The following is a 22716-nucleotide window of genomic DNA, read 5'->3' as shown; positions in this document are numbered from 1 at the left end:
AGGGCCTGAAACTGGGGAGAGCTGGGGCAGGCTTGGCTTGATCAGGACTTTAAGCTAAGGGAAGCTTCGCTTAAAATGGACCTGAAACTGGAGCGAGCTTGGCTCGAACAGAATCTGAAACTGGAGCGAGCTCGGCTAGAGCAAGACTTGAAGATGGAACACTTTTGACTTGAACAGGACCTGAAAATGGGGAGAGCTTGCCTGGAGCAGGACCTGAAACTGGATCAAGCTTGGCTGGAGCAGGACCTGAAACTGAATCAAGCTTGGCTTGTGCAGGGCCTGAAACTGGATCAAGCTTGGCTTGAGCAGAATCTGAAACTGGATCAAGCTTGGCTTGAGCAGGGCCTGAAACTGGGGCGGGCTTGGCTTGAGCAGGACCTGAAACTGGGGCGGGCTTAGCTTGAGCAGGACCTGAAACTGGGGCGGGCTTGGCTTGAGCAGGACATGAAACTGGGGCGGGCTTGGCTTGAGCAGGGCCTAAAACTGGGGTGGGCTTGGCTTGAGCAGCACCTTAAACTGGATTGATCTTGGCTTGAGCAGCAACTTAAACCGGAACAAACTTGGCTTGAAGCAGGACCTGTAACTGGAAAGGGCTTGGCTGGAGCAGGACCTGAAACTGGAACAAACTTGGCTTGAATAAGGACCTGAAACTGGAACAAACTTGGCTTGAAGCAGGACCTGAAACTGGAAGGGGGCTGGCTGGAGCAGGACCTGAAACTGGAACGGGCTTGGCTTGAGCAGGACCTGAAACTGTAACAAACTTGGCTTGAGCAGGGCCTGAAACTGGGGCGGGCTTGGATTGAGCAGGGCCTGAAACTGGGGAGAGCTGGGGCAGGCTTGGCTTAAGCAGGACTTTAAGGTAAGGGAAGCTTCGCTTAAAACGGACCTGAAACTGGAGCGAGCTTGGCTCGAACAGAATCTGAAACTGGAGCGAGCTCGGCTAGAGCAAGACTTGAAGATGGAACACTTTTGACTTGAACAGGACCTGAAAATGGGGAGAGCTTGGCTGGAGCAGGACCTGAAACTGGATCAAGCTTGGCTGGAGCAGGACCTGAAACTGGATCAAGCTTGGCTTGTGCAGGGCCTGAAACTGGATCAAGCTTGGCTTGAGCAGAATCTGAAACTGGATCAAGCTTGGATTGAGCAGGGCCTGAAACTGGGGCGGGCTTGGCTTGAGCAGGACCTGAAACTGGGGCGGGCTTAGCTTGAGCAGGACCTGAAACTGGGGCGGGCTTGGCTTGAGCAGGACATGAAACTGGGGCGGGCTTGGCTTGAGCAGGGCCTGAAACTGGGGTGGGCTTGGCTTGAGCAGCACCTTAAACTGGATTGATCTTGGCTTGAGCAGCAACTTAAACTGGAACAAACTTGGCTGGAGCAGGACCTGAAACTGGAACGGGCTTGGCTTGAGCAGGACCTGAAACTGGAACAAACTTGGCTTGAATAAGGACCTGAAACTGGAACAAACTTGGCTTGAATAAGGACCTGAAACTGGAACAAACTTGGCTTGAAGCAGGACCTGAAACTGGAAAGGGCTTGGCTGGAGCAGGACCTGAAACTGGAACAAACTTGGCTTGAAGCAGGACCTGAAACTGGAACGAACTAGGCTTGAAACAGGACCTGAAACTGGAACAAACTTGGCTTGAAGCAGGACCTGAAACTGGAACAAGTTTGGCTTGAAGCAGGACCTGAATCTGGAACAAGCTTGGCTTGAAGCAGGACCTGAAACTGGAACAAGCTTGGCTAGAGCTGGAACTGACACTGAAACAAGCTTGGCCTGAAGCAGGACCTGAAACTGGAACAAGCTTGGCTTGAAGCAGGACCTGAAACTGGAACAGGCTTGGCTTTAGCAGGACCTAAAACCGGAATAAACTTGGCTGGAAGCAGGACCTTAAACTGGAACAAAACTTGGTTTGAATAAGGACCTGAAACTGGAACAAACTTGGCTTGAAGCTGGACCTGAAACTGGAACAAGCTTGGCTTGAAGCAAGACCTGAAACTGGAACAAGCTTTGCTTGAGCTGGACCTGAAACTGGAACAAGCTTGGCTTGAAACAGGACCTGGAACTGGAACAAACTTGGCTTGAAGCAGGACCTGACACTAGAACAAGCTTGGTTTGAAGCAGGACCTGAAACTGGAACAAGTTTGGCTTGAAGCAGGACCTGAAACTGGGACAAGCTTGGCTTGAAGCAGGACTTGAAACTGGAACAAACTTGGCTTTAGCAGGACCTGAAACTGGAACAAGCTTGGCTTGAGCTGGACCTGACACTGAAACAAGCTTGGCTTGAAGCAGGACCTGAATTTGGAACAAGCTTGGCTTGAAGCAGGACCTGAAACAGGAACGGGCTTGGCTTTAGCAGGACCTGAAACCGGAATAAACTTGGCTGGAAGCAGGACCTTATACTGGAACAAAACTTGGCTTGAAGCAGGACCTGAAACTGGAACAAACTTGGCTTGAAGCAGGACCTGAAACTGGAACAAAACTTGGCTTGAAGCAGGGCCTGAAACTGGAACAGGCTTGGCTTGAAGCAGGACCTGGAACTGGAACAAGCTTGGCTTGAGCTAGATTCTTTCCTGCAGTGAGCTTGGCTTGAGCTGGACCTGAAACAAGCTTGACTTGAAGCTGGACCTGAAACCGGAACAAACTTGGCTTGAAGCAGGACCTGAAACTGGAACAAAACTTGGCTTGAAGCAGGGCCTGAAACTGGAACAAGCTTGGCTTGAAGCAGGACCTGGAACTGGAACAAGCTTGGCTTGAAGCAGGACCTGAAACTGGAACAAACTTGGCTTGAAACAGGACCTGAAACTGGAACAAACTTGGCTTGAATAAGGACCTGAAACTGGAACAAACTTGGCTTGAAGCAGGACCTGAAACTGTTAAGTGCTTGGCTGGAGCAGGACCTGAAACTGGAACAAACTTGGCTTGAAGCTGTACCTGAAACTGGAACAAGTTTGGCTTGAAGCAGGACCTGAAACTGGAACAAGCTTGGCATGAAGCAGGACCTGAAACTAGAACAAGCTTGGCTTGAGCTGGACCTCACACTGGAACATGCTTGGCTTGAAGCAGGACCTGAAACTGGAACGGGCTTGGCTTTAGCAGGACCTTAAACTGGAATAAACTTGGCTGGAAGCAGGACCTTGAACTGGAACAAAACTTGGCTGGAATAGTCCTGAAACTGGAACAAGCTTGGCTTGAAGCAGGACCTGAAACTGGAAAAAACTTGGCTTGAAGCAGGACCTGAAACTGGAACAATTTTGGCTTGAATAAGGACCTGAAACTGGAACATACTTGGCTTGAAGCAGGACCTGAAACTGGAAAGGGCTTGGCTGCAGCAGGACCTGAAACTGGAACAAACTTGGCTTGAATAAGGACCTGAAACTGGAACAAACTTGGCTTGAAGCTGTACCTGAAACTGGAACAAGTTTGGCTTGAAGCAGGACCTGAAACTGGAACAAGCTTGGCTTGAAGCAGGACCTGAAACTGGAACAATCTTGGCTTGAGCTGGACCTTACACTGAAACAAGCTTGGCTTGAAGCAGGACCTGAAACTGGAACAAGCTTGGCTTGAAGCAGGACCTGAAACTGGAACGGGCTTGGCTTTAGCAGGACCTGAAACCGGAATAAACTTGGCTGGAATAATCCTGAAGCTGGAACAAACTTGGCTTGAAGCTGGACCTGGAACTGGAAAGGGCTTGGCTTGAGCAGGATCTGAAACTGGAACAGGCTTGGCTTGAGCAGGATTCTTTACTGCAGTGAGCTTGGCTTGAGCTGGACCTGAAACTGGAACAAGCTTGGCTTAAAGCTGGACCTGAAACTGGAACAAGCTTGGCTTGAAGCAGGACCTGAAACTGGAACAAGCTTGGCTTGAAACAGGACCTGAAACTGGAACAAACCTGGCTTGAAGCAGGACCTGAAACTGGAATAAGCTTGGCTTGTAGCAAGACCTGAAACTGGAACAAGCTTGGCTTGAAGCAGGACCTGGAACTGGAACAGGCTTGGCTTGAGCAGGACCTGAAACTGGAACAGGCTTGGTTTGAGCAGGATTCTTTGTTGCGGTGAGCTTGGCTTGAGCTGGTCCTGAAACTGGAACAAGCTTGGCTTGAAGCTGGACCTGAAACAAGTTTGGCTTGAAGCAGGACCTGAAACTGGAACAAGCTTGGCTTGAAGCAGGACCTGAAACTGGAACAAGCTTGGCTTTAGCAGGACCTGAAACCGGAACAAACTTGGCTTGAAAAAGGACCTGAAACTGGAACAAAACTTGGCTTGAAGCAGGACCTGAAACTGGAACAAACTTGGCTTGAAGCAGGACCTGGAACTGGAACAAGCTTGGCTTGAAGCAAGACCTGAAACTGGAACAAGCTTGGCTTGAAGCAGGACCTGAAACTGGAACAAACTTGGCTTGAAGCAGGACCTGAAACTGGAACAAACTTGGCTTGAGCAGGACCTAAAACTGGAACGAGCTTGGCTTGAGCAGGACCGGAAACTGGAGCAAGCTTGGCTAGGGGAGGACCTGGAACTGGACCAAGCTTGGCTGGAATAGGACCTGGAACTGGACCCGAGCTTGATTTGAACAGGACATGAAACTGGGGAGAGCTGGGGCAGGCTTGGCTTAAGCAGGACTAAGGTAAGCTTTGCTTAAAATGCACCTGAAACTGGAGCGAGCTTGGCTCGAACAGAATCTGAAACTGGAGCGAGCTCGGCTAGAGCAAGACTTTATGATGGAACACTTTTGACTTGAACAGGACCTGAAAATGGGGCGAGCTTGGCTGGAGCAGGACCGGAAACTAGATCAAGCTTGGCTTGTGCAGGACCTGAAACTGGATCAAGCTTGGCTTGAGCAGAACCTGAAACTGGATCAAGCTTGGCTTGAGCAGAACCTGAAACTGGATCAAGCTTGGCTTGAGCAGGACCTGAAACTGGGGCGGGCTTAGCTTGAGCAGGACCTGAAACTGGGGCGGGTTTGGCTTGAGCAGGACCTGAAACTGGGGCGGGCTTGGCTTGAGCAGGACATGAAACTGGGGCGGGCTTGGCTTGAGCAGGGCCTGAAACTGGGGTGGGCTTGGCTTGAGCAGAACCTGAAACAGGAGCAAGCTTGGCTTGAGCAGCACCTGAAACAGGAGCAAGCTTGGCTTGAGCAGCACCTTAAACTGGATTGATCTTGGCTTGAGCAGCAACTTAAACTGGAACGATCTTGGCTTGAGCAGGTCCTGAACCTGGAATGAGCTTGACTTGAGCAGGAACTGAAACGAGCTTGAGCAGGACTTTTTGCTGCGGTAAGCCTGGTTTGAACAAGACTTCAACTGGGGCAAGATTTGAAGCTGGAGCATTTTTGACTTAACTAGGACCTGAAATTGGAGTAGAAGTGGCTTGAACATGATCTAAAAACTGGAACAAAGTTGGCTTGAACAGGACCTGAAACTGGAGGCGGTCTTGGCTTGAGCAGGACTTGATGCTGGTGTAACCTATACGTGCTACAAATCAATGTAAAATATATGGGGTGTTATGGACTAGCATTTTTGACTTGAGCACCACCGCGGCGGACATGTGACTGAGAAAGAACGCGTACTGCTCAAAGAGCAATAGAGAGCAAGAGCATAAAAGTCTCTGCAAAAGTATAAAAGTATGGATTTGACACCTGTGTTACACTGGGACGAACTTGGCTTGAGCAGCACCTGAAACTGGAGCAAGCTTGGCTTGAGTAGGAACTGAAACTGGACCCGAGCTTGGCTTGAACTGGACCTGAAACTGGACCCAAGCTTGGCTTGAACTGGACCTGAAACTGGGGCGAGCTGTGATTGAAGCTGGGGCGGGCTTGGCTTGAGCAGGACTTCAAACTAATGGAAGCTTCCCTTAAGATGGACCTGAAACTAGAGCGAGCTTGGCTCGAACAGAATCGGAAACTGGAGTGAACTTGGTTAAAACAGCACCTGAAACTGGAAAGACCTTGGCTCAAGCAAGACTTGAATATGGATAATTTTTGACTTGAACAGGACCTGAAACTAGAGCAAACTTGGCTTGAGCAGGACCTGAAACTGGAACGAGCTCTGCTTGAGCAGGACCTGAAACTGGGGTGGGCTTGGCTTGAGCAGGACTTTAAGTGGGGGCAAGCTTGGCTTAAGAAGGACCTGCAGCTAAGGCGCACTTGGCTTGAGCAGGACTTTATATTAGGGAGCGCGTGGGTTGGGCAGAACTTGAAATTGGGGCAATCTGAGCTTGAGCAAGACAAGAATCTTGAGCAAGCTTTGCTTGCGCTTGACCTAAACCTGGAGCGAGGTTGGCTGAGCAGCACCTGAAACTGGAGCAAACTCGGCTTGAGCAAGACCTGTAACTGGAGCTAGCTTGGCTTGGGCATGACCCGTAACTGGAGCAAGCTCGGCTTGAACAGAAACAGGAACAAGCTTGAATTGAGCAGGATTCTTTGATGCGGTAAGCCTGGCTTGAACAGGACTTTTAGCTGGGGCAAGCTTGGCTTGAGCCAGACTTGAAGCTGGGGCGAGCTTGGCTTGAAGCAGCACCTGAAACTGGAAAAAGGTTTGGCTTGAAGCAGGACCTGAAACTGAAACAAGCTTGGCTTGAGCAGGACCTGAAACTGGGGCGGGCTTGGCTTGAGCAGGACTTGAAGCTGGGGCAAACTTGTCTTTAACAGGACTTGAAACTGGAGCGCACTTGAGCCAGACTTGAAGCTGGGGCGAGCTTGGCTTGAAGCAGCACCTGAAACTGGAAAAAGGTTTGGCTTGAAGCAGGACCTGAAACTGGAACAAGCTTGGCTTGAGCAGGACCTGAAACTGGGGCGGGCTTGGCTTGAGCAGGACTTGAAGCTGGGGCAAACTTGTCTTTAACAGGACTTCAAACTGGAGCGCACTTGGCTTGAGCAGGGTCCTTTGCTGCAGTAAGCCTGACTTGAACAGAACTTTATAATTGGCCGAGCTTGGCTTGAGCAGGACTTGAAGCTGTGACGAGTTTGGCTTAAGCAGGACATGACGCTGGGGTGAACTTGGTTTTAACAGGACTTGAGGCTGGGATGAACTTGGTTTTAACAGGACTTGAAAATGGAGAGAGTTTGGCTTTATGCTGGGAAGAGCTTGGCTTAAATAGGGCATGAAGCTGGGGCGAGCTTGGCTTGAGCAGGACTTGAAGGGTATTCGGACTGGACTTAGCTTTGTCTATCTCAGTTATTTTGAACATGAATCAGTTCCAAGGCTCAACACCTTTGCGAGAGATGACCCTCATCCTGAAAATAACACTGCATGTGTAGCAGCTTTAATCCCTGCAAAACTCTTTCGCTTGTTGTTTGCGAGAAACACTTCCTTAGTTGGTGGGATCATTACATCTACTATCAGATGTAATTTTTTATTAGCTATAACATGGGTATCAAAAGTGTGGCCCGGAGGCCATTTGAGGCCCGCAGCTAATGTGTTAAAGGCCCAAAGCACATTCTAAAAATACTTTTAAAATAAACAAAAACATTTACATATGCATAAAAATGTGTTTTCTTTTGTATTATTTTTTTTTATGAATTAAGTAACATTTATGACAACCTTTTTCCAAAACACAATATAAAATGTGAGATATAACTGGATAATGCTACATTTATGATTGAGGACGGCGTGGCGCGGTTGGGAGAGTGGCCGTGCCAGCAACCTGAGGGTTCCTGGTTCAATCCCCACTTTCTACCAACTTCGTCATGTCCGTTGTGTCCTTGAGCACGACACTTCACCTTTGCTCCTGATGGGTTGTGGTTATGGCCTTGCATGGCAGCTCCCGCCATCAGTGTGTGAATGTGTGTGTGAATGGGTGAATGTGGAAATAGTGTCAAAGCGCTTTGAGTACCTTGAAGGTAGAAAAGCGCGATACAAGTATAACCTATTTACCATTTGTTTTCAAAACGGTTACAAAAAAGTGGGACCCCAAAAATTTACTGTGGCAACCCATTTTTATGACTTGATGGGGTCCCCCCATTTGGAAAATTCCTAGCACCAACACTGACATATATATACTGTACATCCATCCATCCATTCATCTTCTTCCGCTTATCCGAGGTCGGGTCGCGGGGGCAGCAGCCTAAGCAGGGAAGCCCAGACTTCCCTCTCCCCAGCCACTTCGCCCAGTTCTTCCTGTGGGACCCCGAGGCGTTCCCAGGCCAGCCGGGAGACATAGTCTTCCCAACGTGTCCTGGGTCTTCCCCGCGGCCTCCTACCGGTCGGACGTGCCCTAAACACCTCCCTAGGGAGGCGTTCGGGTGGCATCCTGACCAGATGCCCGAACCACCTCATCTGGCTCCTCTCGATGTGGAGGAGCAGTGGCTTTACTTTGAGCTCCTCCCGGATGGCAGAGCTTCTCACCCTATCTCTAAGGGAGAGCCCCGCTACCCGGCGGAGGAAACTCATTTCAGCCGCTTGTACCCGTGATCTTGTCCTTTCGGTCATAACCCAAAGCTCATGACCATAGGTGAGGATGGGAACGTAGATCGACCGGTAAATTGAGAGCTTTGCCTTCCGGCTCAGCTCCTTCTTCACCACAACGGATCGATACAGCGTCCGCATTACTGAAGACGCCGCACCGATCCGCCTGTCGATCTCACGATCCACTCTTCCCTCACCCGTGAACAAGACTCCGAGGTACTTGAACTCCTCCACGTGGGGCAAGATCTCCTCCCCAACCCGGAGATGGCACTCCACCCTTTTCCGGGCGAGAACCATGGACTCTGACTTGGAGGTGCTGATTTTCATCCCAGTCGCTTCACACTCGGCTGCGAACCGATCCAGCGAGAGCTGAAGATCCTGGCCAGATGAAGCCATCAGGACCACATCATCTGCAAAAAACAGAGACCTAATCCTGCAGCCACCAAACCAGATCCCCTCAACGCCTTGACTGCGCCTAGAAATTCTGTCCATAAAAGTTATGAACAGAATCTGTGCCAAAGGGCAGCCTTGGCGGAGTCCAACCCTCACTGGAAACGTTTCCGACTTACTACCGGCAATGCGGACCAAGCTCTGGCACTGAGCATACAGGGAGCGGACTGCCACAATCAGACAGTCCGATACCCCATACTCCCTGAGCACTCCCCACAGGACTTCCCGAGGGACACGGTCGAATGCCTTCTCCAAGTCCACAAAACACATGTAGACTGGTTGGGCAAACTCCCATGCACCCTCAAGGACCCTGCCGAGAGTATAGAGCTGGTCCACAGTTCCACGACCAGGACGAAAACCACACTGTTCCTCCTGAATCCGAGGTTCGACTATCCGGCGTAGCCTCCTCTCCAGTACACCTGAATAGACCTTACCGGGAAGGCTGAGGAGTGTGATCCCACGATAGTTAGAACACACCCTCCGGTTCCCCTTCTTAAAGAGAGGAACCACCACCCCGGTCTGTCAATCCAGTGGTACCGCCCCCGATGTCCACGCGATGCTGCAGAGTCTTGTCAACCAAGACAGCCCCACAGCATCCAGAGCCTTAAGGAACTCCGGGCGGATCTCATCTACCCCTGGGGCCTTGCCACCGAGGAGCTTTTTAACTACCTCAGCAACCTCAGCCCCAGAAATAGGAGAGCCCACCACAGACTCCCCAGGCACTGCTTCCTCATAGGAAGACGTGTTGGTGGGATTGAGGAGGTCTTTGAAGTATTCCCTCCACCGATCCACAACATCCGCAGTCGAGGTCAGCAGAACACCATCCTCGCCATACACGGTGTTGATAGTGCACTGCTTCCCCTTCCTGAGGCGGCGGATGGTGGTCCAGAATTGCTTCGAAGCCGTCCGGAAGTCGTTTTCCATGGCCTCACCGAACTCCTCCCATGTCCGAGTTTTTGCCTCTGCGACCGCTGAAGCCGCACACCGCTTGGCCTGTCGGTACCTGTCCGCTGCCTCAGGAGTCCTATGAGCCAAAAGAACCCGATAGGACTCCTTCTTCAGCTTGACGGCATCCGTCACCGCCGGTGTCCACCAACGGGTTCTAGGATTACCGCCACGACAAGCACCAACTACCTTGCGGCCACAGCTCCAATCAGCCGCCTCGACAATAGAGGCGCGGAACATAGTCCATTCGGACTCAATGTCCAGCACCTCCCTCGTGACATGTTCAAAGTTCTTCCGGAGGTGGGAATTGAAACTCTCTCTGACAGGAGACTCTGCTAGACGTTCCCAGCAAACCCTCACAATGCGTTTGGGCCTGCCAGGTCTGTCCGGCATCCTCCCCCACCATCGCAGCCAACTCACCACCAGGTGGTGATCGGTAGAAAGCTCCGCCCCTCTCTTCACCCGAGTGTCCAAAACATGAGGCCGCAAATCCGATGACACAACTACAAAGTCGATCATGGAACCGCGGCCTAGGGTGTCCTGGTGCCAAGTGCACATATGGACACCCTTATGTTTGAACATGGTGTTCGTTATGGACAATCTGTGACGGGCACAAAAGTCCAATAACAAAACACCGCTCGGGTTCAGATCCGGGCAGCCATTCTTCCCAATCACGCCTCTCCAGGTTTCACTGTCGCTGCCAACATGAGCATTGAAGTCCCCCAGTAGAACGAGGGAATCACCCGGGGGAGCACTCTCAAGTACTCCCTCAAGTGAATCCAAAAAGGGTGGGTACTCTGAGCTGCGGTTTGGCGCGTAAGCGCAAACCACAGTCAGGACCCGTTCCCCCACCCGAAGGCGGAGGGAAGCTACCCTCTCGTCCACCGGGTTGAACTCCAACGTACAGGCTCTGAGCCGGGGGGAAACAAGAATTGCCACCACAGCCCGTCGCCTCTCACTGCCGGCAACGCCAGAGTGGAAGAGAGTCCAGCCCCTCTCGAGAGAACTGGTTCCAGAGCCCTTGCTGTGCGTCGAAGTGAGTCCGACTATATCTATACTGTACATATATACAGTACGTACAGTCGCGATTCAAAGTTTACATACACTTGTAAAGAACATAATGTCATAGCTGTCTTGAATTTCCAATCATTTCTACAACTCTTATTTTTTTGGTGATAGAGTGATTGGAGCACATACTTGTTGGTCACAAAAAACATTCATGAAGTTTGGTTCTTTTATGAATTTATTATGGGTCTACTGAAAATGTGACCAAATCTGCTGTGTCAAAAGTATACATACAGCAATGTTAATATTTGCTTACATGTCCTTTGACAAGTTTCACTGCAATAAGGCGCTTTTGGTAGCCATCCACAAGCTTCTGCTAGAATTTTTTAACCACTCCTCTTGACAAAATTGGTGAAGTTCAGCTAAATTTTTTGGTTTTCTGACATGGACTTGTTTCTTCAACATCGTCCACACGTTTAAGTCAGGACTTTGGGAAGGCCATTCTAAAACCTTCATTCTAGCCTGATTTAGCCATTCCTTTACCACTTTTGACATGTGTTTGAGGTCAGTGTCCTGTTGGAACACCCAACTGCGCCCAAGACCCAACCTCCGGGCTGATGATTTTAGCTTGTCCTGAAGAATTTGGAGGTAATCCTCCCTTTTCATTAGTTTAAGTAAAAATATATCGAGATATACTTTTTTGTTCATATCGCCCAGCCCTACTACAACTTCATAAATACAAATGAAGAAAAAACTAACAGCAGCTGTGAAGTTTAGATCCATGAAGGAAAGAAGAAAGTTAATGAATGTTTATAACTGAATAAATTTACTTATGCATAAAAATGTGTTTTCTTTTGTATTATTTTTAATGAATTTAGTAACGTTTGTCAACCTTTTTCCAAAACATAATATAGAATGTGAGATATAACAGTATAAGGCATACATTTATCATTTGTTTTCAAAACGCTTACAAAAAAGTGGGACCCCATTTTTATGACTTATATGACTGTATATGTGTGTGTATAATGTGTATATGTGTGTGTATAATGTATGAATGTATGTATGTATGCATATATGCGCACCCACACACACACACACACACTCACACACAATGTGTATGTATATATATTTATACATGTGTGTATGTATACACATACATATATACACACACACAAAAACATATACAAACAATAATATTTGCTATAGATAAATCATTAGATGCGTACAATAAATAAACAGTTCACAATCGGTAATTCAGTCCAAAAGTTCATGAGTCCATAGTTCGAAAGTAGACGGGAAAAAGTATAATAGATGCAATGAGAGGGGTGGGGGGGGAGTTAATATCTCCTACCTCGAAGCGGTGTGTCGGTCGCTCGCCATCATTTTGAGAAGAAAATCACCAAATAAAAATCTGACCTGAACAGGTTCAAAAACACAAATTAGCAAACATCACCTTCGTGTATAAGCAACAGGTTTGTGCGTTCATTTGTTTAAGGACCATTACAAACTGCAATGCCAAATCTGCATCATTTGCAGAAGTCTAACAACAAAATGGACCAACTAAAAACAAAACTTGGAGGTCCCTTAAACATTATACATATGGGTAAAATGTTCAGCTATAAAGTAAACGTAAATCAGGCCGTCATTTCGGGTATACAGACGTAATTTGATCGAACGCTAAGCTAGCATGTAGCGCTATTGACTCTGAATGGCTGATGCCACGATTGCACTGTTTAACCAATAATCAAAGTATAGATTGACTCACCGTTGACGAGGGGTCTTAACATAAGATGAAGAGGGTGTCCAGTGAGCAGGTTTGTTCCTAGTTAGATCGAGTTGACCATCAAAACGCCAAACAGAGCACAGCAGCCACGGTTATTAGCAACAGCTGGGTAGGAGGATGTTTGACAGGTGGCGCCAGGATTTAAAGGGACCACGTCAATTGCGTCAACCAGACATGCGACATCACCTCGTTACATAAATTAATAAATAAATAATTCCTCTGTTGAATTTAATCATGTGCAAATTACACAAGAATGTAACATTTAGTAACATGTGATATTAACTCCCTACATGCAAAGTGAGATATGTCAAGCCTTTATTGGGTATAATTTAGATGATTATGCTTTACAGTTTATGAAAACTTTGAATTGAAAATCTCAGAAACTGTAAGGTTTCAAAAACTGTAAGCCATGATCAAAATTATAACAAATAAATTCTTGACATATCTCACTTTGCATGTTATGAAACAACGGTTAGTTTCATATTTGAAGTTGAATTGTTGACATTAGACTTTTACACCACATTCTAATTGTATGATATGACAGAGAACATCTGGTGGGGGAAAGCATTAAACTTTTCTTTGCCTATAATTGAATGTACACCACCCGAAAATTAGGAGTACCGACTGTAGCAAATATATACAAGCTTTTGACCACAAACTTAGTCGCTGCTCTGTGACATTTATCTAGTGGCAGACGTGAACTGGGGCTGCTCGCCTCAGGCTATGTCTACACTAAACCGGATAATCCCTTAAACTAATAATTATTTAGCTTAAGCCTCGCTTCAGCCACACTAATCTATCGTTTAAGGTCTCCCTCCCCGGACAATTTTTTACACGGGTAAGTGCGCCGTGTATTTCTTGAATCTCTGGCTCTTAGCATTGTATGGACTCATTGATCATTTACAAATTGAGTTTGGAGAGGAAGTGACGTCAGAAAGAACGCGCCACAGCCAGCTTTATAACAACCGGTGCTAACCACTGGAAAGATGGAGGCAAATCATCCAGACATGCCGTGTTTCTCATTCTTCTACATGTACAGACGCTTGTGGAAATCACACATGATTACCTTAAGTCAGGGTTCCCCAACTTTCTTTACCTTTTTTACATTTAGTATATTTAAATACTAATTTATAAACATTGAATATATTTCAAATATCAATAAAATGCAATTGCCTTCATCTTATAGGGTAATAATTTCGCCACACCTAGTGTGCGTGTGACAATCATTGGAACTTTAACTTTAATGTTTAGTTACACCAAGTCATGAGCGTAACACTAAGCTTCATCACTTTGACTGGAACATGTACTATACATATCAGTGTTTCCCACAGGACAGGCATCTATTTGTGGTGGTGTGGTCGGGGGGCGGGGGGTGGCGGCGATGACCAAGAAGAACGCGGAGTTGGAATATAATTACAACATTTTATGTACATATTTATATACAGATTTGAACAATTAGTGATTCACTGAAATATATTTATTAATTGTGGTTCTTACAAAAAATATATCTTATAAAATATAAAAGCTAAAATGTCTCTTAAAGCTCTGCCCCTTTAATTAGTGAATACTAAATAATTTAACTTAAGCCTACTACTACAACCATATTATTTACCAGCAACATGAAGTGAAACAGAGGCAGAGGTGTCCTGCCACAGTCAGTCAACCTCCTCCTCCTCCTCCTCCTGCTGCTGCTGAACTGGTCGCACCTGTGGTCCGGACTGTAGGCCTACCTCCTCTCCAAGTCGAGCCCTTTTCGGCCGTTGAAAATATTTTTCTATACTCATCTGTGTGAAGGAGTGAACATCCAACATTAGAATTTATTACTAACGAGCAGAAGCGCTCTATGTACAGTGCCGTCTAACCTTAAGCGGCAGCAGCTCAACACATGCAGGGTTCAACGTTAAGGTTTTTTTCTACTTGCCTGACTTCTCAAATCTACTTGCCCCAATATTTTTACTTGTCCTGCTTAGGTTTTTTTCTGGCTGTGTAGTGCTCATGGCTTATATCTTACTAAAATCCTTCCCGTTGACTATTTACAACACTACACAGTATTTATTATTATTATTATTATCTATAATTACATTTAAATGGCATTGCATACATGTAAAATTAAATGCTATTTCACATTATTTGACCAGTAGCAGTTACACCCATCTGAACAGGTCAGCCACCTGTTTAAAGCCCGATCACAGTTGAAATCTTGAAATGAAAGGCCTTTAATGGCCAAAACATTAACCTGGACAACATTTTAACAGCTGGTTGGCTCAGATTTTATTCTTTTCATTGCATTCACATGCTGCAGTGGACAATTTAGCTTCAGTCCATGTGTGTTTATTGACAACAGGGTTATAACCTGGACACGTTAGCTCGTCGGTATGAAAACACGTGACTGTTACTACGTGCATCTGCCCGGCCCCCGAGTCAAAGAGCGGCGGTGTTAATGAAGCAGCGTCAGGCTGCTCACCGTCAGTGAAACGCTCGGTGAAATCGCGGATTAACGTTAAATATATGACGAGCCGCGAGCGATGCAGCTATAACCTATCTACTAGTGATGGGTTGATGAGGCCTCATGAAGCGTTTCGACACATTGCAAAACTGCATTGATACTGTGTCGATACTGTGTCACTAAATACTGACATCTGCTGGACATTAAAAATCCCTACAGGCAACCTATGGACCGACTCAACTGACACTGATTTTATGACCTAGTACAGTGGTTCTCAAATGGGGGTACACGTACCCCTGGGGGTACTTGAAGGTATGCCAAGGGGTACGTGAGATTTTTTAAAAATATTCTAAAAATAGCAACAATTCAAAAATCCTTTATAAATATATTTATTGAATAATACTTCAACAAAATATGAATGTAAGTTCATAAACTCCGTGAAGCACAAGCTCAGGTTTGTCACTAAAATGTCTGTCAAAAAGAACTGTGAAAAGAAATGCAACAATGCAATATTCAGTGTTGACAGCTAGATTTTTTGTGGACATATTCCATAAATATTGATGTTAAAGATTTTTTTTTTTGTGAAGAAATGTTTAGAATTAAGTTCATGAATCCAGATGGAGCTCTAATACAATCCCCAAAGAGGGCACTTTAAGTTGATTATTACTTCTAGGTGTAGAAATCTTTATTTATAATTGAATCACTTGTTTATTTTTCAACAAGTTTTTAGCTAATTTTATATATTTTTTCCAAATAGTTCAAGAAAGACCACTACAAATGAGCAATATTTTGCACTGTTATACAATTTAATAAATCAGAAACTGATGACATAGTGCTGTATTTTACCTCATCTTTTTTTTTTCAACCAAAAATGCTTTGCTCTGATTAGGGGGTACTTGAATTAAAAAAAAATTCACAGGGGGTACATTGCTGAAAAAAGGTTGAGAACCACTGACCTAGTATATACAATAATATAAACCAAGTCATTGTATTTCATTTAGGATTATTTCATAACTTCATTTAAATAAAAATATATTTTTTGTCTTTTTTAGATACAGTCAAATAATGTGAACATGTATCATAACATGGAAATCTAAGAGAACGTGTTGTGAATGAGGATGCTTGTGGACCTGGAAATTATTTATTTATTTTTTTTACACATTTTTTTTTTTTTTTAAAAACCTGTTTTTCCAACGTATTCAATTTTAGACGCTTTCTCTTCTTAGTTATTATTTCTCCGGCTGTAGAAAAGAGCCGTTCACAGGGCACAGAGTTCGCGTATCGGTCACGTGACCAAAACAGCTCATGATCGGTCACGTGACTTTCTAAAAGCCGTACGCGCACCGACACAGGGTTTCGCTCTATGAGCTCGACGCATGCGCCGATGCATCGGTGTTGCCGGACCCATCACTACTATCTACCTATAACACCTGTAAAAATGAAGCAATGCTACCACGCTAGCAAGCGTTAGCTAGCCGGCTATGAGCCACCAAGCTGCTAACTATCGCCAAAAGGCACCATTTAATTTTTTTCCCCATGGCATCCTGGATCAAGGCTTTCAGCAGCTTTTGGACGTTTGAGGTAGAAACGTAGGAAGCGCCATCATTATGAAAAGTAGCCGGCGAATATTTTGATCCCGTCCGTCCCTCTTCTTCTTCTTCTTCTTGCCCACCAGGTTAAGTGCTATTGGCGGAGTTACAATGCATAGTAGGCTACCGCCACCTACTGCACCGGAGGTGTAACTACAAGCAACATTCACTGACAGTCCCATTGCTTTTATGAGCGGTCGAGCGAGTCAAAAGCCGAAAAATCCATTTGTGGCGGACGTAATTCTTTCGTGGCGGGCCGCCACAAATAAATGAATGTGTGGGAAACACTGCATATAATACAATAAAGTCCCATATAAAATTATGTTTCTAGCAATACTTTAATTTTGCCTTTGAAAGTAACACTCCAATGTCCATTAGTGGAGCTGTACACACACACACATATATATATATATATATTTTTTTTTTTTTTTTTGCATTCTATTTTAGCTACTTTGAATTTACAACCCCCTGGCGCTGTTTTGTACTCGTTTTGTACTGTTCTCTTTTTTGATTATTGTTTCTCGTCTGTTTGTAAATGTTGAAATTTATAAATAGAAATGTAAAAAAAAGTTTAAAAAAAAAAAAAAAGGAAACAAAGTGGTCCTCGTGCAAAACTGGAGCCTCAGTGTTTATTATTTTATAGTTTTATACAGTATAGGCGACATATATAAACCCTCGGTTACACTCCTATGTACTCCTCTTGATGAAATACCAGCCTTGTAATTATTACACGTAGCGCTGCTGCAATCTTTTCTTGTAAAATGTTAGGTATTTGTTCCGCCCTGGCACCGCCATTTTGCGATCTGACGTCAGTACGAAACAGGCGCGAATTTTACAGAATGGCGTCTCTCGGAGAAGTATGATACCAGATATTACCGATGCCAACGCAAACGTCAAGCACCCGAAAAACGATATTAATATAACTCAGCCCGCTTCATTTTCTAGTTGGACAGATTTTTACTATTACAATATTTACAACCCCCCGAAATTATCGCTTGTTAAATCAACACATAGATAACTCGAACCAACCTGACCTAGCTAGCATGAGCCACCTAGCTAGCAGGTTAGCATTAGTTATTTCAGGTGGCGTCAATGCTTCAACGACAAAAATATGCAGTTAGATAACACAATAAACGTATTCATACCTTGGAGCAGATTTAAGTATTTTTGTTCATTTGAGGAAATTAACTCAGCTGACTTCCAATGAGTTGAATGGCGCTCCATGACGACGGCGTAGGATTTGTGGGCGGAGCTTCTGTGATTAGTTAGTCTGAGTTTCCTCCTTGGATGTGTCACGTGACGCATTTTTTTTTTTTTTTTTTTTTTTTTTTTAAGATTTCAAACATTGATAACGTTTGTACAACAAATGCAACAATATTCAAAGTTTAAGATATAATATAAATTTTGTTTCTTTAAGTGCATTAGTTTAAAATAGTTGCAGTCTCATCATTTAGTGACGTCACAGTGACGCCATGCCCCTTTCAACCAATCGCCGTACACAACCGCGTTTGAACCAACCGGAAATGGGAAGGTTATTATTTTATTTTATTTTTAATTGAACAATTGAACATACAAACAATACAGATTGAAATTATGAGGACAAATTGAGGCACTTTAATGTATTATAATATTTCAAACAAAATGTTTCGAAATCATCTTTATAAACAAAAAGTGTTAGAGACAATACAATTGGATAAAAAAAAAAAAGTTAAATAATATATATATATATATATATATATATATATATATATATATATATATATATATATATATATATATGTATATAAAATGCTAAAAAGAGATATACTGTAGTTAAAGACAAAACTTATTGTGATCTTTGTGTTATAAGTGTATCATAATTAGTTATTATAGGGGTGTCCAAAGTGTGGCCCATAATTCAAATTGTTGATTTTCAGAATATTGTCCGTAAAAAAAAAACATGTATAATAGAAGAAAAACAGCAAAAAGACATGACATAATTGGAAAAATCTTAATTTTTTTATAGTATTAATAATAATACACATTGTCATTCATAACACAAAATTGACACTACGTTTTGTATTTTAATATATGTCTTATTAATATATATAGAATATAGAATAATATCAAAAAGGCATGCATTGTATATTCAGTGACAGCACGGTGGTACAGGGGTTAGTGCATGTGCCTCACAATACGAAGGTCCTGAGTTCAATCCCGGGCTCGGGATCTTTCTGTGTGGAGATTGCATGTTCTCCCCGTGACTGCGTGGGTTCCCTTCGGGTACTCCCGCTTCCTCCTACCTCTAAAGACATGCACCTGGGGATAGGCTGATTGGCAACACTAAATTGGCCCTAGTGTGTGAATGTGAGTGTGAATGTTGTCTTGCCTTGCGAAGAGATGGCGACTTGTTCAGGGTGTACCCCGCCTTCCGACCGTGTGCAGCTGAGATAGTCTCCATCACCCCCCGCGACGCTAAAAAAGGGACAAGTGGTAGAAAATGGATGGATGTATCTTCGGTATGCAGCCGTTGGTGCACCCCTGAGTTATTAGAATCAAAATTTCAGCTTTTTCTACATTGTCTTTTTTCTTATATTTTCTTACTGTTATTTTTCTGTTCCAACAATATTCTGCAGGCCAACAAAACTCGAGATGCGGGATGCAAATGGCCCCGAGGCCGCATTTTGGCTACCCTTGCTCTTGTCAGTTGATTAGGACGACGATGGCACAGGGAAAACATTCAAATCAAATATTTCAATAATTATATGCAACAATATAAACAAATGTATTACAATAAAACAAATTAAAATACATCATATTTTCATTAATTTGATTATTAAGGGGCAAAATATTAAGGAAAACTACTGCTATACTCTGGGGGAATAATAGACAATAACTAAAAATAAACACGTCATAAAACAAAACTTTGTACTGTACAAATTGTGGCGCAAAAGACAATGGGACAAGGGAACTGTTATGGATTGCAGGGGGAGTTGACGGCACAGACACAAGGGGAAGTAAAGCACAATGATACAGAGATATAGATATGTATAGATATAGATATATATTGATAAAACAATACTTAAGCTAAGGAAATGGAGTGTGACTAATCCAAAATGTGTGTATGGTGGGAGACTGTGTATGAATGATTAGCTGTTGAGTATTACCTAATTGTTGGATGAGGAAGCAGACAAGTCTAAAGGAGCAAGCAGAAGAAGGTCCGTGATCCAAGCAGGAAGTCCATGGGACTGAGCGAGGCGTCAGTGGGTCCGTGTGCAAAAAGAAGGTAGAGGATGAAGGGAGGCAGTCCAGAATCCAGAGGGGAACAACAGGGGATCACAGGAGAACACGGGAAGCACTGCGAGAAGACAACAGGGGCATCAAACACGGAAACAAGAAAGTCACAGGGGGGGAGAGTGAGATCATGGGATGGAAGCCAGACACAGGGTGCTTACACAGGTAACTGAAGATTAAGTTCCGGCGAGGATCCTCGGGTCCACTGGTCTATATACAGCTCGCCCTCATCAGTCCCAGGTGTGCTGATTGCTGACGCGGCCAGCGCGAGCAGGGGCGTGTCTCGGCGCGTTGCCAACGGAGGTGCTGGCAGACCCAGCTGCCAGAGAAAAGCGGGTTCGAGCCCGCGCCGTCACCAAATATGTCATGGCGTGTCTATGTGGCGGCCATCTTAGTCAAGGCAACAGTCCAATTCAATGCGATGCGTGTATAATGAAAATAAATCACAACTTGCTCATTTTTCATGTAGAGTTCTTCAATGTCAACGTCAGAATGTGTGTTAATATTCCAAAAAGCCTTTAAATGAAAACGATCCAAAAGCTATTCATGCTCTTGAAACCTTATTCCTACTTTAAAGTACTTCCTGTTGTGAATAATTGTGATTCACATGTGGGCCAGCAAAATTATGTGTTTATTGTTAACATATATTGTATAAAACTAGTCTGTGTATGTCAGTATCTTATTTACCTGTTTTGCGCCCAATTATGTATATTAAACAGCATTACCCCTTAACTCACTATAGTCACCTAACATGTTGTGTAACTACGCCCCAAAAAAGTAGTTCCTCTGTGTTAACGCCGACAATAACAATTCCGTTATAGCTTGGTTGATATTCAGGTCAGGCATGTTTTTGGATGTTTTTTTGCGGAAGCGGGCCCTTTAACCAGCTAAACAGACACAATAATTAATTAATAATTTTGGTGGATTTACGAAACTGAAACAATACAAACAGAATGCCATTGTAGGTTAATAATACTATCACAGACACTTGTAGACGTGCTAGCATATTCGCTAATGTTTAATGCTAGCTTGATTACATTACGATGTCATGTACAAATATGCATTAAAACACTCCTACATAGATCCCACATGGGATGGTTTGGTAAGTGAGAACTGTTTTAGTTATATTGTAAAACTTACAAACGTTGGGAGTGATGAATGAAAAATCCTTTCGAGCAGAAACGCTTTGTGTCAGGTTCAAACACTGATGACATCTATTAAACAGACAAGAAGCAAGGAATTAAACAGAGACAGAATTCAATTTAGCTCAACTGAGGAGAAACGTCTGGGCTGTACTCTTGTACAGTGTCCCACCACGCTCTGACGAAAGATTGTACGCCTCCTCTTTTATTTGGACTTTCCCTGATTACATGGCAACAACTGTTTCTAAAGGGACGGGGGTCGTAAACCACCACTGCCTTTGGTCACAAAACAGTTCAAAGAAAAGGTGCCTGGAGGGGGGTCAGGTCCTGCTTCCTCTCCGCTTTGTAGATCTCGGGTCAAGACAAGATCTTCCTGTGCATTACAATACATCAAAGAAAGCGACACCTTCATGTCGCTTCCCATCCTACACAGTGGAGTTTTACAAGCTATTTGATTGGTAAGATCAAAGACAGCGTTTGTCTGCTCGCCGGGAACTCATTGAAACACAAAGTTTTGTGATAACTTAGATACAATTATTCTGACACTATGGACAATTGTACTTCCGGTCTAAAGGACGAAATAGGAAATATATTTTCAACCCACAGCAGTGAGCGAACTCATGCACAAGGTGGCGCCACAGCACAAACAATAACACAGCTTTTCAGTGTCTCTGTCGAGTGTTATATGAAAACTATTTGTTGAATACAAAATGTTGGAATAATTGTATGTAAGTTATCACAAAACTTTGTGTTTCCATGAATTCCTGGCGAGAGGACAAAAGCTGTCTTTGATCCTACCAAGAAGAAGGCTTGTAAAACTCCACTGTGTAGGATGGGAAGCAACATGAAGGTGTTCTGTTTCTTTCATGTTTTGTAATCAACAGAAAGATATTGTCTTGACCCGAGAACTACAAAGCGGAGAGGAAGCAGGACCAGACTCCCCTCAAGGCGACCTTTTCTCTGAACTGTTTTACGACCTCTTCTTTGAACTGTTTTACGACCTTTTCTTTGAACTGTTTTAATCAAAGGCGATGGCTTTTTACGACCCCCGTCCCTTAGAAACAGCTGTTGCCATGTAATCAGGGAAAGTCCAAATAAAAAAGAGGCGCCAGAGCGTGGTGAGATTGAGCTAAATTTAATTCCGTCTCTGTTTAATTCCTTGCTTCTTGTCTTGTTTAATAGATGTCATCAGTGTTTGAAGCTGACACAAAACATTATGGTTGTTGGCGAGAAAACCCCCCCGCATAAATTAGCTGCACCGTTTTATAAGCCACAGGGTTCAAAGCGTTGGGGGAAACGTACCGGCTTTTACGGTAAATGGAGCATTGTTGGCATTTTTTAAAAGAGTCCTTTATAGGTGCATTAGGCGCCAGCAGTTTGTCCTTGTTTAGAATAGCACAGGAAAAATTGTGGATGATTGATGAGCCTTTTGTTTGCGTTTGTGTATTGCAGCACCATGTTGGGGGCATTCGGAAGTGCAGTTGTCTGTGACTTTATATCAATACTTGCCTGTACTTGTTTGACAACTTTTAATTGTTTGGGTGGGGGGGGAGAACATTAGATTTATATATACTGTAAAATTCAATATACGTACATAGGTTTAAAAATTGTTCTTGTCTCACGTAAGGATTGCAAATAATGGGCAAAATGAAATAAAAAAGTGCAGTCCTGCTTTAAATTCAGT

The 22716-nt window shown here is 44.3% G+C and overlaps 1 long non-coding RNA gene across 1 annotated transcript; it reads right to left on the bottom strand.

Moving 5' to 3' along the window:
- Nucleotides 1–18705: 18705 nt before the first annotated feature.
- LOC133577534 (uncharacterized) lies at nt 18706–20713 on the bottom strand. Its single transcript, XR_009811746.1, has 2 exons — nt 19764–20713; nt 18706–19071 (listed from the first exon to the last, which is right to left on the bottom strand). It is a non-coding gene; the product is annotated as an uncharacterized lncRNA (long non-coding RNA).
- Nucleotides 20714–22716: the final 2003 nt, after the last annotated feature.

Source organism: Nerophis lumbriciformis, linkage group LG37 (assembly GCF_033978685.3).
Source record: "Nerophis lumbriciformis linkage group LG37, RoL_Nlum_v2.1, whole genome shotgun sequence".
NCBI lineage: Eukaryota > Metazoa > Chordata > Actinopteri > Syngnathiformes > Syngnathidae > Nerophis > Nerophis lumbriciformis.
Note: the sequence above shows the minus strand (reverse complement) of the source record. Positions and strands in the feature narration are given on the sequence as shown.